Source organism: Haliotis cracherodii, unplaced genomic scaffold (genome assembly GCF_022045235.1).
Source record: "Haliotis cracherodii isolate W230 unplaced genomic scaffold, xgHalCrac1.p SCAF_18, whole genome shotgun sequence".
NCBI classification, from domain to species: domain Eukaryota; kingdom Metazoa; phylum Mollusca; class Gastropoda; order Lepetellida; family Haliotidae; genus Haliotis; species Haliotis cracherodii.
In genome coordinates this window covers 25,405,336-25,427,050 of record NW_027266273.1, presented here as the reverse complement: position 1 = coordinate 25,427,050, position 21,715 = coordinate 25,405,336, and the positions used below count along the sequence as shown (strand labels likewise).

Below are 21,715 nucleotides of genomic sequence, written 5' to 3'. Positions count from 1 at the left end.
TGGGTGCGTACGAGAATCGCTTGTTGGATTTGTATCTTCAGGGGTGCATTGACGTGAGCGTCGCTCACAATGATAGGCTAAGTAACACGATTAGTCCACGTTCAAAATGGCTGCCACACACACTGGATTGATCAAAGCCGACATTATTTTGACACGCCATGCTTGCATCAAGCGATCTCCAAGTTGAAGATGTTTACCAAATCACTTTTACAATTGTTTTATCACTGTTTATGTCACATAAAAAGCTTATATTGAACAGATGATTTAAATGACACGAATCATGTCTTCGCACCTGCACGTGCTGAAATGATAAGGTGACTGGGGTGCAGACAGGTATCTGTAACATTAACTCTGGTTTCTCTTCATCCATTCGGATAAATCTTTCGCCTTTTACTAAAGATTTCCGTGGAGAGGAACATCACAATGAGTCTATAGACTAATTTATTACGCCCTGCATTGCCAGAGTCAACATTCCAAATAATAAAAATAGAACTCCAAGCACTTGCATCAAAGGGAGGTAACCACTTCTTGCTTCTGTCTTCTCTCCTCTTTTAATGTGGGGATATTGCAAATGTACAGCGTTGTTTACAAGCTGAAGCCACCATCCCCTCATTGACCTTTCCTTTATTATGGGTGCGTACGAGAATCGCTTGTTGGATTTGTATCTTGAGGGGTGCATTGACGTGAGCGTCGCTCACAATGATGGGCTAAGTAACACGATTAGTCCACGTTCAAAATGGCTGCCACACACACTGGATTGATCAAAGCCGACATTATTTTGACACGCCATGCTTGCATCAAGCGATCTCCAAGGTGAAGATGTTTACCAAATCATTTTTACAATTGTTTTATCACTGTTTATGTCACATAAAAAGCTTATATTGAACAGATGATTTAAATGACACGAGTCATGTCTTCGCACCTGCACGTGCTGAAATGATAAGGTGACTGGGGTGCAGACAGGTATCTGTAACATTAACTCTGGTTTCTCTTCATCCATTCGGATAAATCTTTCGCCTTTTACTAAAGATTTCCGTGGAGAGGAACATCACAATGAGTCTATAGACTAATTTATTACGCCCTGCATTGCCAGGGTCAACATTCCATATAATAAAAATAGAACTCCAAGCACTTGCATCAAAGGGAGGTAACCACTTCTTGCTTTTGTCTTCTCTCCTCTTTTAATGTGGGGATATTGCAAATGTACAGCGTTGTTTACAAGCTGAAGCCACCATCCCCTCATTGACCTTTCCTTTATTATGGGTGGGCACGAGAATCGCTTGTTGGATTTGTATCTTGAGGGGTGCATTGACGTGAGCGTCGCTCACAATGATAGGCTAAGTAACACGATTAGTCCACGTTCAAAATGGCTGCCACACACACTGGATTGATCAAAGCCGACATTATTTTGACACGCCATGCTTGCATCAAGCGATCTCCGAGTTGAAGATGTTTACCAAATCATTTTTACAATTGTTTTATCACTGTTTATGTCACATAAGAAGCTTATATTGAACAGATGATTTAAATGACACGAGTCATGTCTTCGCACCTGCACGTGCTGAAATGATAAGGTGACTGGGGTGCAGACAGGTATCTGTAACAATAACTCTGGTTTCTCTTCATCCATTCGGATAAATCTTTCGCCTTTTACTAAAGATTTCCGTGGAGAGGAACATCACAATGAGTCTATAGACTAATTTATTACGCCCTGCATTGCCAGGGTCAACATTCCAAATAATAAAAATAGAACTCCATGCACTTGCATCAAAGGGAGGTAACCACTTCTTGCTTCTGTCTTCTCTCCTCTTTTAATGTGGGGATATTGCAAATGTACAGCGTTGTTTACAAGCTGAAGCCACCATCCCCTCATTGACCTTTCCTTTATTATGGGTGCGCACGACAATCGCTTGTTGGATTTGTATCTTGAGGGGTGCATTGACGTGAGCGTCGCTCACAATGATAGGCTAAGTAACACGATTAGTCCACGTTCAAAATGGCTGCCACACACACTGGATTGATCAAAGCTGACATTATTTTGACACGCCATGCTTGCATCAAGCGATCTCCAAGTTGAAGATGTTTACCAAATCATTTTTACAATTGTTTTATCACTGTTTATGTCACATGAAAAGCTTATATTGAACAGATGATTTAAATGACACGAGTCATGTCTTTGCACCTGCACGTGCTGAAATGATAAGGTGACTGGGGTGCAGACAGGTATCTGTAACAATAACTCTGGTTTCTCTTCATCCATTCGGATAAATCTTTCGCCTTTTACTAAAGATTTCCGTGGAGAGGAACATCACAATGAGTCTATAGACTAATTTATTACGCCCTGCATTGCCAGGGTCAACATTCCAAATAATAAAAATAGAACTCCATGCACTTGCATCAAAGGGAGGTAACCACTTCTTGCTTCTGTCTTCTCTCCTCTTTTAATGTGGGGATATTGCAAATGTACAGCGTTGTTTACAAGCTGAAGCCACCATCCCCTCATTGACCTTTCCTTTATTATGGGTGCGCACGACAATCGCTTGTTGGATTTGTATCTTGAGGGGTGCATTGACGTGAGCGTCGCTCACAATGATAGGCTAAGTAACACGATTAGTCCACGTTCAAAATGGCTGCCACACACACTGGATTGATCAAAGCTGACATTATTTTGACACGCCATGCTTGCATCAAGCGATCTCCAAGTTGAAGATGTTTACCAAATCATTTTTACAATTGTTTTATCACTGTTTATGTCACATGAAAAGCTTATATTGAACAGATGATTTAAATGACACGAGTCATGTCTTTGCACCTGCACGTGCTGAAATGATAAGGTGACTGGGGTGCAGACAGGTATCTGTAACAATAACTCTGGTTTCTCTTCATCCATTCGGATAAATCTTTCGCCTTTTACTAAAGATTTCCGTGGAGAGGAACATCACAATGAGTCTATAGACTAATTTATTACGCCCTGCATTGCCAGGGTCAACATTCCAAATAATAAAAATAGAACTCCAAGCACTTGCATCAAAAGGAAGTAACCTCTACTTGCTTTTGTCTTCTCTCCTCTTTTAATGTGGGGATATTGCAAATGTACAGCGTTGTTTACAAGCTGAAGCCACCATCCCCTCATTGACCTTTCCTTTATTATGGGTGCGCACGACAATCGCTTGTTGGATTTGTATCTTGAGGGGTGCATTGACGTGAGCGTCGCTCACAATGATAGGCTAAGTAACACGATTAGTCCACGTTCAAAATGGCTGCCACACACACTGGATTGATCAAAGCTGACATTATTTTGACACGCCATGCTTGCATCAAGCGATCTCCAAGTTGAAGATGTTTACCAAATCATTTTTACAATTGTTTTATCACTGTTTATGTCACATGAAAAGCTTATATTGAACAGATGATTTAAATGACACGAGTCATGTCTTTGCACCTGCACGTGCTGAAATGATAAGGTGACTGGGGTGCAGACAGGTATCTGTAACAATAACTCTGGTTTCTCTTCATCCATTCGGATAAATCTTTCGCCTTTTACTAAAGATTTCCGTGGAGAGGAACATCACAATGAGTCTATAGACTAATTTATTACGCCCTGCATTGCCAGGGTCAACATTCCAAATAATAAAAATAGAACTCCAAGCACTTGCATCAAAAGGAAGTAACCTCTACTTGCTTTTGTCTTCTCTCCTCTTTTAATGTGGGGATATTGCAAATGTACAGCGTTGTTTACAAGCTGAAGCGAAAATCCCCTCATTGACCTTTCCTTTATTATGGGTGCGCACGACAATCGCTTGTTGGATTTGTATCTTGAGGGGTGCATTGACGTGAGCGTCGCTCACAATGATAGGCTAAGTAACACGATTAGTCCACGTTCAAAATGGCTGCCACACACACTGGATTGATCAAAGCCGACATTATTTTGACACGCCATGCTTGCATCAAGCGATCTCCAAGTTGAAGATGTTTACCAAATCATTTTTACAATTGTTTTATCACTGTTTATGTCACATAAAAAGGGGTGCAGACAGGTATCTGTAACATTAATTCTGGTTTCTCTTCATCCATTCGGATAAATCTTTCGCCTTTTACTAAAGATTTCCGTGGAGCGGAACATCACAATGAGTCTATAGACTAATTTATTACGCCCTGCATTGCCAGTGTCAACATTCCAAATAATAAACATAGAACTCCATGCACTTGCATCAAAGGGAGGTAACCACTACTTGCTTCTGTCTTCTCTCCTCTTTTAATGTGGGGATATTGCAAATGTACAGCGTTGTTTACAAGCTGAAGCCACCATCCCCTCATTGACCTTTCCTTTATTATGGGTGGGCACGACAATCGCTTGTTGGATTTGTATCTTGAGGGGTGCATTGACGTGAGCGTCGCTCACAATGATAGGCTAAGTAACACGATTAGTCCACGTTCAAAATGGCTGCCACACACACTGGATTGATCAAAGCCGACATTATTTTGACACGCCATGCTTGCATCAAGCGATCTCCGAGTTGAAGATGTTTACCAAATCATTTTTACAATTGTTTTATCACTGTTTATGTCACATAAAAAGCTTATATTGAACAGATGATTTAAATGACACGAGTCATGTCTTCGCACCTGCACGTGCTGAAATGATAAGGTGACTGGGGTGCAGACAGGTATCTGTAACAATAACTCTGGTTTCTCTTCATCCATTCGGATAAATCTTTCGCCTTTTACTAAAGATTTCCGTGGAGAGGAACATCGCAATGAGTCTATAGACTAATTTATTACGCCCTGCATTGCCAGTGTCAACATTCCAAATAATAAAAATAGAACTCCAAGCACTTGCATCAAAAGGAAGTAACCTCTACTTGCTTTTGTCTTCTCTCCTCTTTTAATGTGGGGATATTGCAAATGTACAGCGTTGTTTACAAGCTGAAGCGAAAATCCCCTCATTGACCTTTCCTTTATTATGGGTGCGCACGAGAATCGCTTGTTGGATTTGTATCTTGAGGGGTGCATTGACGTGAGCGTCGCTCACAATGATAGGCTAAGTAACACGATTAGTCCACGTTCAAAATGGCTGCCACACACACTGGATTGATCAAAGCTGACATTATTTTGACACGCCATGCTTGCATCAAGCGATCTCCAAGTTGAAGATGTTTACCAAATCATTTTTACAATTGTTTTATCACTGTTTATGTCACATAAATAGGGGTGCAGACAGGTATCTGTAACATTAACTCTGGTTTCTCTTCATCCATTCGGATAAATCTTTCGCCTTTTACTAAAGATTTCCGTGGAGCGGAACATCACAATGAGTCTATAGACTAATTTATTACGCCCTGCATTGCCAGTGTCAACATTCCAAATAATAAACATAGAACTCCATGCACTTGCATCAAAGGGAGGTAACCACTACTTGCTTCTGTCTTCTCTCCTCTTTTAATGTGGGGATATTGCAAATGTACAGCGTTGTTTACAAGCTGAAGCCACCATCCCCTCATTGACCTTTCCTTTATTATGGGTGCGCACGAGAATCGCTTGTTGGATTTGTATCTTGAGGGGTGCATTGACGTGAGCGTCGCTCACAATGATAGGCTAAGTAACACGATTAGTCCACGTTCAAAATGGCTGCCACACACACTGGATTGATCAAAGCCGACATTATTTTGACACGCCATGCTTGCATCAAGCGATCTCCAAGTTGAAGATGTTTACCAAATCATTTTTACAATTGTTTTATCACTGTTTATGTCACATAAGAAGCTTATATTGAACAGATGATTTAAATGACACGAGTCTTGTCTTCGCACCTGCACGTGCTGAAATGATAAGGTGACTGGGGTGCAGACAGGTATCTGTAACATTAACTCTGGTTTCTCTTCATCCATTCGGATAAATCTTTCGCCTTTTACTAAAGATTTCCGTGGAGAGGAACATCGCAATGAGTGTATAGACTAATTTATTACGCCCTGCATTGCCAGGGTCAACATTCCAAATAATAAACATAGAACTCCATGCCCTTGCATCAAAGGGAGGTAACCACTACTCGCTTCTGTCTTCTCTCCTCTTTTAATGTGAGGACACTGCAAGGAAAGAGCGTTGTTTGCAAGCTGAAGTCACCTTTCCCTTATTTGTCTTTCCTTTATTATTGATGCTGAATTTCAATTTAAAATGCAATGAACGTCAACTGAATCTTACCAGAAGCAATGCAAAACAGCTATAATCGCTGTTAAACAACAATGCATTGACTGTTAAACAATATAATACACACCCACATAACACACTATAGTTTATGAAAATCAGTCTCACAGGTATCACACCCCTACAGCCTTACACACTCTCTTACAGCCTTAGGAACACCTACGGAATTACACACACCAAGAGCCTTACAAACACCTAAGTCCCCCACACACCTACTGTACTACACACACAAACAGACGCACACACACATACAGACGCACACACACATACAGACGCACACACACATACAGACGCGCACACACACACACACAGAGAGAGAGAGAGAGCACTACACTTACCTACAGCCGCACACACACACATACAGCCTCACACACACCTACAGCCCGACACACACCTACAGCCGCACACACAACCACAGCTTTACACACACCTACATCTTTACACACAATACATCCCCAAACACACCTACAGCTCTACGACTCCCATAACAAGTAGTGGCCGATGTATGTCAGAAGAACTGTCCATCCATATGCTTTCCCATGGAGACTTACATTTAATGCAAGCAAAAGCTGTTTCTTACACATACTTACAGACTCACTCACCCCTACAGACTCACACACTTACATACAGCTCTACACACACGTACAGCCTTACACACACAAATAAGTCATACACACAATTATATCATCACAAACACCTTCAGCCCTACACACTCCTACAGCCTCGCATACATCTACAGCTTTACATACATCTACAGCCTTACATACACCTACAGCATCACACACCTACAACATCACACACACACACACACACCTACAGCATCACACACACCTACAGCATCACACACACACACCTACAGCCTTACACGCACCTACATCCTCACACACCTACAGCATCACACACACACCTATAGCCTTACATACACCTACAGCATCACACACCTACAACATCACACACACACACACACCTACAGCATCACACACACACACCTATAGCCTTACATACGCCTACAGCATCACACACCTACAACATCACACACACACCTACAGCATCACACACGCACCTACATCCTCACACACCTACAGCATCACACACACACCTATAGCCTTATACACACCTACAGCATCACACACCTACAGCATCACACACACACACACACAAACCTACAGCCTTATACACACCTACATCCTCACACACCTACAGCCTCACACACCTATAGCATCACACACACACACCTACAGCCTTACACACACCAACATCCTCACACACCTACAGCATCAAACACACCTACATCCTCACACACCTACATCACCACACACACCTACAGCATCACACACCTATATCACCACACACACCTACAGCATCACACACCTACAGCATCACACACACCTACAGCATCACACACACACAGCCTTACACACACCTACAGCATCACACACCTACAGCATCACACACACACCTACGGCCTTACACACACCTACATCCTCACACACCTATAGCATCACACACACACACACCTACAGCCTTATACACACCTACAGCCTCACATACACCTACAGCATCACACACCTACATCACCACACACACCTACATCCTCACACACCTACATTAACACACACCTACGGCCTTACACACATCTACAACCTACAATCTTACGCAAACCTACAGCGCTACACACAAACACAGGGCAATCACTCTGACGCGCGTCAGTTCGAAAAGATCATGTTAAAGAGAATTGAGAGGTATATCAAATATATGGAGACCGACTTCCAACACAGACTGCAATGTGGGTTCAGGCGAGAACATGACGCAAACATAACTACCTATATACTGAAAGACGTCATATCTTTCTCCATGGAAAACTCTTCCGATGTATACACTGTGTTTCTCGATACCAGTCGAACGTTACCAATCGGACAAAGTGCAGGACAAGGACACGTGTTTTTCACCTGGATGTTCCTTGTGTATATTACCGAGCTTATAATCCGCCATGATCACTTCCCAGTAGCCCCACTCGACACGACCCCCATAAGCTCAACAAGTAGTGGGCTATGTATGTCCTTACAAACTGTCCATCAATATGCTTGCCCATGGAGACTTACATATAGTGCAAGCAAATGCTGTGTCTTATTGCTTTAAGGCGGAAACAAAATCAACCAACCATGTTCTGTTACACTAGGTAACCATATACAGTAAACTACGGTTATAACAAACTAAAAGGGGCCACTAATTTTAGTTCGTTATAATCGTAGTTCGTTTTATAAGCATATATAACACATATACAGCAGTTGACCGGGACAAAAAAATAAGTTCGTTATATCGGTCAGTTCGTTATAAGCGTGTTCGTTATAAACGTTGTTTACTGTACTGAAAATGAAATCAAAAACAATATATTCAGGTTGCATTATCAAGATCCATTTAGAATCCGAAAGGACCAGGATAGCTTGTGCCAAGTCGAGAAAGAATGGACTAAGAGCAGGTGGTCTGAACCCAGTCCGCTGTATGAACATATCACGTAGAGTAATAATTTCATGTGCCTTCTACGCGTATGAAATGTGGTCATTTATGTCCACGACAGAATACAATGAAACTGAAAAAAACTCCAGCGCTACTTTTCATGTAAGATCTCCGACCGTTGCAACTAATCAGACGCTGGGATTGTGGATTATGACATCTTTGATTGACAAAATGAAGTTGATGATCCTTGGGAGGATGTGTAGAAGAAGCCACAGATATGCCCTGAAAAAGGTGTTCTATTTCAAGTGTGCTCTATATATAACAGGCAGTGACAAAACTAAGTCTTTAACCTACGATCTACTCAATGTAGCAAAGAAGTATGAATTATGGACCACAATAGTTCACTTTATGAAAACTAACCAGTTTCTATCCAGGGATGTGTGGAACAAAACCGTACAGACTAAAATAACAGAACATGAAACTGCTCATTGGCACACATGTCTGCGAGATCACCCTGAAAAAATAGATTTACTAAAATTCACAGTAAACGTGTACCACACATACTGTGTGTATTTTGCACAATATGCCCACTAGACCTATGTATGCACTTGTGAAGCTAGGAACACTACCAATAAGACCAGGGCAGTGTTTAATGTCTGGTGACGAGTGCGATGACATAAAAAAGCACCAACTGCTATGTTGTACAGTTTTAGCTGAGGCAAGGAACACCTTCTATGAGCATCTATTTGACACTTTAAACCTCGTACAATACATGTGTATTGGGGACTGTGCAGATGACGAAGTCAAACTTGTGGCATTACGAGGTGGTATAACCCCTATTGTAGAGGATATGAACCTTGACAGGTAGGCTTAATTCATATCTTAAGTATCTAGAGACATAAGCTCCCAGAACCTGCGATCAATGATCTGGCTGTAGACAGTATATCTCATACCAGGACCAAGATATGTAAATATTCAGTATTGTCAATTTCTCTGAATAATGTTCTTGTAAATATGTTGTGTTAATGTATATATATATCACTCTCCGAAATTTATCGAGGAAATAAAGATCGTTCATTCATTCATTCATTCATTCATTCATTCATTCATTCATTCATTCACCCTTAGACACCTAAAGCCTTACATACATCGACAGCCTTTCACACCTATGGCCTTACACACCTACAACCTTACACACACACATACAGCCTCAAACACATCAGCAGCCTTACATACACACACACACACCTACAGCCATACACACACCTACAACCTTACACACACACCTACAGCCTCACACACACACACACACCTACAGCCATACACACACCTACAACCTTACACACACACCTACAGCCTCACACACATCAGCAGCCTTACACACACACACGCACACCTACAGCCATACACACACCTACAACCTTACACACATATATACAGCTTCACACTTACAGGCTGCATTGAACCAAATACACAACCAGGCAGCATATATCTCATAGATAATTCTCTGTTGATGAAAATGGACAACACTGACTATCGCTCTGTCAACAAGTGTCTCCAACTCAAAGGGCTGACTCAAATAGCCATCCTTGAGGACATGGACTCAACTCCAGGGGATGATGCGCTTTCCTTTGCCACCATTAAGATTGGGCTGCGGAGTTCAAGGGGTGGAAGAGAGGGCATCGAAAATGATCCAAGATCAGGGAGACCTTCAACTGCTAATCAGTGAGGGAACTGTTAATAACATGCATGACATGATTATGGGTGATCGATGACTCATCAAAGCTCACATAGCCAGATCAGTATGCAACTCTCCTGAGAGACTGGGTGTGGCAAAGGTTTTAGCATACTGGGTTCCAGGGCTGCTATCTCCTGATCAGAAACGCTTCATGTTCATCAGCTCTCGTGAACATTTACATCACTTTGAAGTAGACCTAGCTGATTTTGTTGCGCGATTTGTATTAATGGATACATTTTGGGTTGACCGCAATCAGCCATGGAGTAAACCTCCGACAAAGCAATGAAAATATGTAACGTATCCTTCTCCGAACAGGACAAAGTATGTTTCACTAGTTGACAAGGTGATGGCTTCGGTCTTCTGTGATTCCGAAGGAATCTTACTGTTGGACTACCTCCCGAAAGGTCAGACTTTAAAGGATAATAACAATAATGATAATATGCTCACTTGTTTAGGCAACTGAGGGATAATACCAAGGTTAAATGGTGTGGAAAACACGCTAGTATGTGTTCTTCCACTGAGGCAATACACCTGTGCACAGGTCGTTTGTCGTCGACATGGTGTGCAGAGAATGTCAACACTGTTTCAATGTGTAAAGAATGTCAACACTTTTTAACTGTGAAGAAAATGTCAACACTGTTTCAGTGTATAGAAAATGACAAAAGCTGTTTGACTGTGTAGAAAATGTGAACACAGTTTGAACAAAATAGTCCTATGGCAGAAGAGAACTCAAGACATTGTTACTCAGTGTGTATAGATATATTCTATTGATAGCATAATTCCATCTAACACAGTCCATTGCTGAAGTCGATCGTTACTACTTCATTAACTCGCATCCACACAGTCATTTACTAATTGCCCAAACTGAACTCAGAGTACCTGTTAAGCAATTTATTTGCCATTGTTTTGCAGAGTAGACACATAATTAACTTCTGTTCTTGTCAGCAATGAAGATGACAAGCAAGACGTTTGTACATTAGCTGATTAAGACCATGCATTTTTTCGGTGCTAAACTTATGAAAAGAACAGCGCTGCAAATGTGTACCCTACATTAAGTTTATTGTCTTGATTCCGCAACAATTACTTTACTACGTCCGTTAATTCCCTTGAAGGTGTGGCAATTATTGTTGTTCGAATACGTTCGAATACATGACATACCGCTGACGGAGTAGGCACAGACACTAGACGATGCCAGACGAGATAAGACGATGCCAGGCGTTTGTATTCTGCTTCTGTCGTGCTTCCTGTCCCTCTGCTGTGGTAAGTATTTGTTCGAAAGCGTCTTTCATTATCACTCAATTACGGACAGTTTTAAATATGTTCACTTCAAACGAACCAGGTTGTTTCCATACACCACACTTGTCTAAAGGCTACCATAGTATGGCTCTCATATTAACAGGGACAGTTTTAAACCTGACTTATTAACCCGACAACAACGACTTTAACACAGTCCATTTCCCCAAAATGATTTAAAATGTGTGTGATCAAAATGTGTTACGCTAGCCGTTTAAAACATCCCTTCAATTAGATCAGCTTATAATTTATTAATTGTTGGTGTATATAATCTTAATCTGAATCACAAATGAGACCAATAGTATTAAATGCACGTATATACATCAAAACGACCCATTTTTATCTTCACAAAGCAGAAATTGATCTAATTTTACAGGAAACCAAGTCATTTGTTATTTTTCACAAGTACTTTGTATCAGTGGTCTATGGTAAGTCGTTCTCAATGTGCTCAGATCATCACTTTATGACAGCCGAAAAACAATATTGATTATTGTATTGATTATTGAATGGCGCACCTATTCAGAGACGAGTTCAAGATGTTGCCTGTGAACTCTTTGCTGTATTACCCGCCACACCAAGCGATATTGCGATATACTGATCGGATCAGAATGCATATAGCGATGCATACAGTTGCAATGAAACAGTACGAAATCGCATTGAAATACCGCAATGTCGCTCTACCGCCGTGTCGCATTATCGTTACATCGCGATATTGCGTAATGGGGTAGAGAAAAAATATTCACATTGGAAACATCATTTGAACAGTTGGGTTATACCTTAAACACAAAATACCTTCGATACGTCCATGGGTAATACATAAAATGCCCGATGATGCGATTCTCGTGAGATCTACGAAAATAAACGCACTTCTCATAAATACCAAATAGACAGTACATGTGTTTCATAAACCGGTGTTCAACAAGCATAGTATTCTTTATGCATCTTCAGTTAAAGCATCAAAGGAGACAACCGTGCCCACAGGCATTCAAAACACATTTTTAGTGAAACTCTAAATAAAGCATTGTTTCATATCATATAAAAATGTTAACGTCTTTTCGTGTCAACCATAATGGGATATATTATAAGTATAAGGATGGGTGGGGTGAAATGGGATTTACCGTCGTGTTCAACAGTATTACACTTCTATAGCGGCGTCATACATAAAAGCATATTTAAATTAGTTCACTAAACTGTCAATATCTGGGTTCTATTGAGACATGCACTATTTTTCACACATTGAATGTGTTAAAGTAATCACTTTGAGGAAGACTTTATTCGCAAAGATCTGCGTTTGTGTGTAACCTTCGTTTAAAATGAAAGATCAACAGATGGATCTTGTCAAATATTTACAATGTAGAAACAATCACCAGTAAAAAAATTAATACAATTTTTACAATAATAAAACTGGCACAAAACATTTCCATAATCATACGAGTACTACAGTGGTATGTACAGCTCCAGTGAAACATAAATGAAGAACACCCGAAAACATGTCAACAATCCCTGCAAAACGAGGATCTGTCGGATTGGGTGTCTTATTCAGGAACTCTTTACTTGAAAATTTTAAGATAAATTTTTAAGATTGATATTTTAGACAATGAAGATGTCATGTGGTTTATACTGACGTCATGATATTTCTTTTACTATTGTGTTGACTTTTACTATTGAGTTGACTTTTACTATTGAGAGTGTTGCTTACAACGTCATGTTATATACGTGTCAATGAAGCGGGGCCGATCGGGTAGCCTAGAGGTTAAAGCGTTCGCTCGTCACGCCAAAGACCCGGGTTCGATTTCCGTTATGAGTACAATGTGTGAAGCCCATTTCCGGTGTTCCTCGATGTGATATTGCTGGAATATTGCGAAAATGTGGCGTAAAGCTACTCACTCACTCACTCAATGAAGCAGAGCAATTGTTAAAGGAATTTGAGAGAAGTTATGTTTGTTTCGAAAATGAAGGCATATTGTGTGAGTGTATGTGTGCATGTGCGTGTGCGTGTGTGTGTGTGTGTGTGTGTGTGTGTGTGTTTCAGTCGTCAATGCACGTGTTATTGCTGAAGCTGGTTTTGTATACTGGAAAAGATAACTGTGTTCAACTGTTGAGTTAAGATACTCGCTTCAGAGGTGTGTGGTGAGTAGTTGTGTAGACATGCGTGACGTGGTCACTTGTTCATCCACGCCTAGGTGTTGGCACTCGTGTATGTCTTCATGCGTGCTACCATTCGTGTCTCCATTCAAACGTAGTGTCACGCGTGTCTCCATGCAAAACGTGGTGCCACGCGTGACTACAAACAGACGTTTATAAATATTATTATGACGTTGTCACTCGCTCGCTCATCCACATACATACATACATACATACATACATACATACATACATACATACATACATACATACATACATACATACATACATACATACATACATACATGACTGACTGTACACTCATGTAAGACTGAGTGTACACCCCTGTAAGACTGTGTACACCCCTGTAAGGCTGAATGTACAATCCCCGTAAGACTGACTGTACATCACTGTAAGACTGACTGTACATCCATCACAATGGTATGTCTGGTTTGGAAAAACCGAGGCTCAGACCAGGCGCCGGAACGGACCCATCGGCGTGTTGCGTTTTCGACCAATGGGGAAGCAGGGTTTCAGTGCCTCTCCTATAAAAATAAAAAAGAGCGAAGCCATGCACACCGTCACAGTCCGAGCACTGAATGAGAGATTAACCGTGTCGTCGATGCAGCTGTCTGAAGTGGCAGACCAACAGTGAACAATGTCCGTGGATGAGTAAAGTCTATTCCTGGACAATAGTGGCCTACCCACCTGATGAATCGGAGACGATCTTATCGCAGAGCTCGCACTGGTTTAAGAACAAGTCTGAGGCTATTGCAGCATTACAACGAACTATTCAATGCGGAATTGACGTACCGGACTGTTGGAGTGCACGGTCCGTATCATTATCTAGTACCGAGATCAAGGAAAGTAATGTAAAACAGATACAAGCCTCGTCCATCTTGTTTCAAAGTTGTTTTCAACGGCCCTTTTCAGGGCCACCCATCTCTCCCGAAAGAACGCTTTCATCCTTTGCTTTGCCAATACAAACAACAATCCAAAAGAACCCAAACCCTCCCCAGATGTGCGAGTGACAACGTCACGCATCTCTGTCGATCTATACTTCTAGTAACGTCTGTTTGAAGACACGCATGACATCACGTTTTGCATGGAGACACGACATGTCTGTACATGTCGATTCACCCTTAGAATTCAGGCGTCCGTTCCACAACATGATCGTAGCGCTAAGGTGATCGCCACTCACATGCTTTAACTTAGACGAACGACTACAATACGATCGCCTTGTGGAACGAGATCCTGCACCTCAAAGTTTACAATCACATCATAATACCGGATGTTGTCATTGGTTGAATTTTGTTGCAAGATCCTTCGGCGATGTGACGTCAACCTAGCAACAAAGTTGCTGGATCATCAACTGTGTATAAGCTCGTCTCAGTGATCTATCCTCTCCACAAGCACTCGGCACACACCCTGCACGAACTCCTCCTCTCTACCCCCTCCACACCCTGCACACCCTCCTCCTCTCTCCCTCCTCCCTCCCTCCTCCTCCTCCTCCCTCGTCCTCCTCCTCCCTCCCGCCTTCCTCCTTCCCGCCTTCCCGCCTTCTTCCCATCTTCCCGCCATCTCATATTCCTCCTTCCCACCTTCCCACCTTCCCCCTCCCCACCTTCCCAACTTCTCTCCTCCCACCATCTTGGAGGCGCCGTGCTGCCATCTTGAATGGGGAGAAGGCCCCTCGGAACCGGACGTGCCGCCCTCTTGGATGTGCACGCACCGCCGGAATCGGAAGTGTAACCAGCTTGGATGCGCATGCGCCATCGGAACCGGAAATGTCGCCATCTTGGATGTGCACGCATGACCCACAATGCCCCTCTTCGCAGAACCTTTTCCGGTCCTGAAGAGGGGCACACAACTACTGTGGTGCATCCCATGCCTTGCAAATCCACAATCGTCTACCAGTGATACAGGATACGGTGTGATAAGTTCTGAAAACCGAGCATTTAGAATATGTTATGACTTTAGACTTAGAGGTGACAAACGCCTGTTATCATGTTTATACCACTGTTAGAAATTGCCACAAGGAATTGTGCAGAAGGATAAAGACAGAATATGTAAGAATCGCCAGTAAACGAACTTATTGGAAGTGTTTTGACAGAAAAACATTTTGGAAAAGGATAGCATCTATCACGAACACTATCCTGGCGTCGTATCATCCACAACAGACCCAGATCTATGGGCAGGTTATTTTAAAGATGTGTGTAACATACATGTATATTCCATCTGACGATACATTGTTGAGCATGGCCAATAATTATATTGAAAACCTTGATGAACTATTATGTGATATTTATCAATGATAGTGACATTAATATATTTCTAGGGGCGGTCGGGTAGCCTAGTCACTCACTCACTAATAATTTTCTGATTCTGTTCAAACCAATAAAAACGATATGATAATTTTGAATCACATCTGATGTGTTCAAGTGCAGGTCTTCTGCTGCGTATAAGTAAAGAAACACGTTTAAGAAATTAATGTATTCGTTTTGCAACACAGTTTGGTACACCCAAAAAAGGTACACCCAAAAAATCCCATGTACGTCTACAAATTTACTCTATAAGCTGTTTGATAGCAAAGTGTTAAGGATTATAACACAAAGAAATAAATCAAAGTAAAGCATTAAGGCTTTACGAAAGCAGATACAAGTTGAACTCATACAGCGTGAAATACGTGTAACAGGTGAATAGTCCCACGTTATCGACACTTATTGTAACGGTCATGTCCCCTATTTGTCAGACACCCCATTGATCATATACCCCAGTTGTCATATACCCCATTCGGCAGATACCCCAGTTGTCAGATACCCCATTGGTCAGATACCCCAGTTGTCAGATATCCCATTGGTCAGATACCCCAGTTGTCATATACCCCATTGGTCAGATACCCCAGTTGTCAGATATCCCATTCGTCAAATATCCCAGTTGTCAGACACCCCAGTTGTCAGATACCCCAGTTGTCAGATGCCCCAGTTGTCTGATATCCCAGTTGTCAGATACCCCAGTTGTCAGATGCCCCAGTTGTCAGATACCCCAGTTGTCAGATACCCCAGTTGTCAGATGCCCCAGTTGTCAGATGCCCCAGTTGTCAGATGCCCCAGTTGTCAGATGCCCCAGTTGTCAGATACCCAAGTTGTCAGATACCCCATTCGTCAGATACCCCAGTTGTCAGATACCCCAGTTGTCAGATATCCCAGTTGTCAGATACCCCAGTTGTCAGATATCCCAGTTGTCAGATACCCCAGTTGTCAGATACCCAAGTTGTCAGATACCCCATTCGTCAGATACCCCAGTTGTCAGATACCCCAGTTGTCAGATATCCCATTCGTCAAATATCCCAGTTGTCAGACACCCCAGTTGTCAGATACCCCAGTTGTCAGATATCCCATTCGTCAGATATCCCAGTTGTCAGATATCCCAGTTGTCAGATACCCCAGTTGTCAGATACCCCATTCGTCAGATATCCCAGTTGTCAGATACCCCATTCGTCAGATACCCCAGTTGTCAGATACCCCAGTTGTCAGATACCCCAGTTGTCAGATATCCCATTCGTCAAATATCCCAGTTGTCAGACACCCCAGTTGTCAGATACCCCAGTTGTCAGATATCCCAGTTGTCAGATACCCCAGTTGTCAGATACCCCAGTTGTCAGATATCCCAGTTGTCAGATATCCCAGTTGTCAGATACCCCATTCGTCAGATATCCCAGTTGTCAGATACCCCAGTTGTCAGATATCCCATTCGTCAAATATCCCAGTTGTCAGATATCCCAGTTGTCAGACACCCAAGTTGTCAGAAACCCTAGTTGTCAGAAGCCCCTGTCGTCAGACAATGGAGTGGAGATGGATTGTCAAAACATATTAGATTAACCCCGTCATATAGCTGGAATATTGCTCAACAAACAAACAATCAAACAAACCTGTTGTCGTAATGGACCAGTCCTAAGAGAGTCCTCATACACTTTCAACATCTCCACATCACAAATTCAATTCATAGGTTTTTTGGTTTTCGCTTTATAATTGTAACCTATGTTAATTAACGTTTATGCGCAAAAGTAAAACTCAGCAGCGAAGTTTGTACGATATTAATCTATGAAAAAGTGAAGAACATAAGAAATCAACATCAAATGTCATTGCCACATGAATCTCATGTTGAATCTAGTTGCATCTCAGACCTAGTTCTGATGTACGTTACGGTCCGATTATTTAAAGTTTGCTAATGTAGAGCTTGATTACCACGGTGAATGCGTCACAGTTTTTTGTACATTACACACTTCTGAAGTGTTTTGTTTTATATAAATATATATGTTTTAAGCAAAATGAACGAATAACATCCAAATTAAGAGGCCGAATTTACTTGAAAAAATGTGTGAAAACTGGGGATGCGGCATTAAGACATGTACAGAAATATGGCTGACTCTAGTAATCGGTTTCAAAGTGCTACATGATTTACCTTGATGCAGTAATACAGTAAACAGTGGAAGTATATATGTGACTGTTGAAGCCTATGATAATCAATTTTTATATCATATTTTCTCATGAGGTGTCTAACAAATGGGGAAAGATCGTGACTCATCCATTTTATCACTTCGGATTGTTGGAGTGGTTGGGTTGGGTTTGTTGTTTAACGCCGCACTCAGCAAGTCCAGCTATATGACGACTGTCTGTAAATAATCGAGTCTGGACCAGACAATCCGGTGATTGACATCATGAGCATCGATCCACGCAACTGGGATACGATGACATGCATTAACCAAGTCAGCGAGCCTGACCACCCGATCCCGTTAGTCGCCTCTTAGGACAAGCAGAGTCGCCTATTACAGCAGGCATGGGTTGCTGAAGACCTATTCTACCCCGAATCTTCACACGTCCGGATTTTTGGCACATTAGATAGTTGGAGAACTCAACCGTGGCATTTGTGATTTTAACTTATCTGAAAAATTGGATATCTGACAAATAGGGTGAAGCCTGGTAACCAGGTCAGTTTTGATATACAACTGACATGATCTAAATACACAGAGGTATTAAATCTACGCAGGTCCCAGGACATTAGTCGCCACGACGCCAGTCTATCAAACAGACATAGACTTAAATCACCTGTCAGGAAAGCAGATTCTGTCTTCACAGCTGGACAACGACTTTAGCCTTTGATCTTGCGACGATGCCGTACGAACCAAGTTCGTGAATTTCTCCCAGAGGAAATACAACACAAGCTATTATACACCTGAAATTTAATTAAGATGTACGCAAATTACGCAGAATGATAAATTTGAAAATGAGTAAGTTGTGTCCATGTTTTAGGTATTATGGCCCTTTTCTAACACCATAGTATTGCCAACACCCACGTCAACGGATTAGCATCTAACATGTGTAATAATATTATCATGATGCGGTTCAGTGTTTGCAATTTAAGAACATGTGTAATATGCAACAAAGAGGCTCTCAGTTACCGCCTGAAAGATAACTAAATAACAAAAAACATTTAACACGGTATAACATAAGCCATAACAATGCCAGGGGGTGGTCCCTCAATCTGGACCTGGTCACAGTAAGTAAAACAACCATGACATTGTAAAACCTAAGTATATGTAAATGTTGAGACGATGTAATTGTCCCTTGTTACGCTGAATACACTTTCTCAGACAAGGGGTCCTGTATATACATGCTTGACATGCTCTTACAGGGACCTGCCTTGACACAAAAAATGATTGTTCCACCAATGCAAAGAACTACGATTGTCTGCGTGTCCCGGAGGAGATGTCCTGCGCATGCCCACAGTCATGCAACACGTTGTCGGAATGTCGGGGTAAGTTGTTGAACATAATTTTTAATTTGCGAAACTATAAACTTCGTTATCCGTCATGCCTTTCCCCGCCAGTTAGCCTATACTTTCACAGTTGACTTGCCTTTGTATGTGTTTGTGACACTACCAGCGGTGCAGCAGGATACGTTCACCTGGTATTATCATTCTTTTGGCTATGGAAATGGTTCTGTGGTTTATATTTGGTCATGGGTGTCGGAAACATTTATCCGTAAGATTTTGCGTGTAAGACCATGGTGTATTTTACAAAAAATCAGTTTAAAAAAATGCATAAACACACAGAAGACTACATCTATGATTACCCTTGAGTCCAAGAAGTTCGTCTCATCCAATCTCTTACAAAATATTAAAATAACTCAAAGGGACAATTCGAACAGTGGATTTAATTCAGCAGTAATCAAACAATATAACTAACCTATATCCTTCACAGTTATTTACCTTTTCTAATCATGCTGATGTTACTGCTGGTCACCTTGCAGTGAATTGGTACCCGACAGGATAAGATGATAGTTGTTTTATACAGATTATTTCCCCTTTTCCCTGTTACATGAGGAGGATGGCCATCCAGGGCAATGGTCATCCTCACATTCTGAAGACAATGTATGTATACATTTGGGAAAAATTAAACACAAGTATTTGAAATGGTGCCAAGGTGATTTTTAAGAAATATAACAAAACATACACACAGTCAAGCATTCAAAATATTATTCAAACACTGGTCCTGGCAAGAAACAAATATGAGAAAGAGATACACATGTTATTGCTGTTCTGCTTCTTCAAACAATATGTGATAAAAGATCAATGATTCATAAAATGCTGCTACATTACCATTTGTAAAGGCTAAATTCTTCTCAATTTTGTATCTCAGACAAACATCTTTGTGAAATATTGAGAAGCAAAGATTTGCTTTTTTTAATCTACAGAAATATATAAAAGATTTAGCTATTAAAATAAGAAGATCAAAAACTTTGTCAGTAACAATATTTTCTTTAACACCAAATAATACAAGTTCAGCGCTTAATTTCATATGATGTACATGGTTACATTTATTTATCCAATCTAAGAAGGTTTTCCAAAATACTTGTACAAGTTCACATTCCCCCCAAAAAGGTGTACAATAGTTTCATCATAACATTTGCAAAAAGAACAAAGCGTGGTATCAGAAGTATTCATTTTAAACAACAAAGAATTAGTTGCAAGTATTCTATGTATGATTCGATACTGAAACCAACGCAATTTCACCTCTTGTGTTGCTTTAGAAGGCTTAATACAAATAATATTCCAATTCAATTTTCCAAACTGTAACTCCCACTTTTGCTGGCCTCTTGTTTTCATATCAACAAATACAAGAATATTAATATAAATATATTTAGAGCCTGTAATTTTAGAGAAGATCTTTTTAATAGCACAGCGATGTTCTTCTGCAGAGTCAGTAGGGAGTTTAGTCAAATTCAAACTGGTCAAATATCCTTAATACCACAAACAATACCATAAACAGCCAAGAAAGTTGAGTTTATCTTGTACATGTCTTTGAATTCTTCAAAAGATATGAATTCATGATTATGATTTACAATGTCTACTATTAATAAGATGAAAGTTAACACCCTGACGCCTCATAATGCAGTTTGGATTCTTTATTTCCTAGGCAGATGATAATGCAATTTTAGAACACACTGATCCATAGATCGGGTCATAAATATTACGCTTTGAGCGAGCTTTTGGGAGTGGGTTTGACGCTTTTTAATTATACATACTATTCAAGTCTGGAATTGAATGATTAGTTGGTTTGTTGTTTAACGTCGCACTAAGCAATATTCCAGCTATGTGACGGCGGCCTGTAAATAATCGAGTCTGGACCAGACAATCCAGTGATTAATATCATGAGCATCGAACCACGCAATTGGGATCGATGACATGCATCAACGAAGTCAGCGAGTCTAACCACCCGATCCCGTTAGTCGCCTTTAACGACAAGCTAAAGCATAATCACCTTGCACAGCAAGCATGCGTTGCTGAAGACCTATTCTTCCCCGGATCTTCACGGGTGGGAATTGAATGAAACAAATACGT

At 41.1% G+C, this 21,715-nt stretch overlaps 10 non-coding genes across 10 annotated transcripts; all 10 read left to right on the top strand.

The window, feature by feature from the left end:
- The first annotated feature begins 346 nt into the window (after nucleotides 1-346).
- LOC139466462 (U5 spliceosomal RNA) lies at nucleotides 347-466 on the top strand. The gene has a single exon (XR_011653503.1). It is a non-coding gene; the product is annotated as a U5 spliceosomal RNA (small nuclear RNA).
- A 510-nt stretch (nucleotides 467-976) lies between these two features.
- LOC139466414 (U5 spliceosomal RNA) lies at nucleotides 977-1,097 on the top strand. Its single transcript, XR_011653457.1, has one exon. It is a non-coding gene; the product is annotated as a U5 spliceosomal RNA (small nuclear RNA).
- A 509-nt stretch (nucleotides 1,098-1,606) lies between these two features.
- On the top strand, nucleotides 1,607-1,727 carry LOC139466403 (U5 spliceosomal RNA). The gene has a single exon (XR_011653446.1). It is a non-coding gene; the product is annotated as a U5 spliceosomal RNA (small nuclear RNA).
- Nucleotides 1,728-2,236: 509 nt separating this feature from the next.
- Nucleotides 2,237-2,357, top strand: LOC139466392 (U5 spliceosomal RNA). The gene has a single exon (XR_011653435.1). It is a non-coding gene; the product is annotated as a U5 spliceosomal RNA (small nuclear RNA).
- A 509-nt stretch (nucleotides 2,358-2,866) lies between these two features.
- Nucleotides 2,867-2,987, top strand: LOC139466380 (U5 spliceosomal RNA). Its single transcript, XR_011653424.1, has one exon. It is a non-coding gene; the product is annotated as a U5 spliceosomal RNA (small nuclear RNA).
- Nucleotides 2,988-3,496: 509 nt separating this feature from the next.
- Nucleotides 3,497-3,617, top strand: LOC139466368 (U5 spliceosomal RNA). The gene has a single exon (XR_011653413.1). It is a non-coding gene; the product is annotated as a U5 spliceosomal RNA (small nuclear RNA).
- Nucleotides 3,618-4,050: 433 nt separating this feature from the next.
- On the top strand, nucleotides 4,051-4,170 carry LOC139466545 (U5 spliceosomal RNA). Its single transcript, XR_011653583.1, has one exon. It is a non-coding gene; the product is annotated as a U5 spliceosomal RNA (small nuclear RNA).
- Nucleotides 4,171-4,680: 510 nt separating this feature from the next.
- On the top strand, nucleotides 4,681-4,800 carry LOC139466509 (U5 spliceosomal RNA). The gene has a single exon (XR_011653549.1). It is a non-coding gene; the product is annotated as a U5 spliceosomal RNA (small nuclear RNA).
- A 434-nt stretch (nucleotides 4,801-5,234) lies between these two features.
- LOC139466535 (U5 spliceosomal RNA) lies at nucleotides 5,235-5,354 on the top strand. The gene has a single exon (XR_011653574.1). It is a non-coding gene; the product is annotated as a U5 spliceosomal RNA (small nuclear RNA).
- A 510-nt stretch (nucleotides 5,355-5,864) lies between these two features.
- On the top strand, nucleotides 5,865-5,985 carry LOC139466484 (U5 spliceosomal RNA). The gene has a single exon (XR_011653525.1). It is a non-coding gene; the product is annotated as a U5 spliceosomal RNA (small nuclear RNA).
- The last annotated feature ends 15,730 nt before the right edge of the window (nucleotides 5,986-21,715 follow it).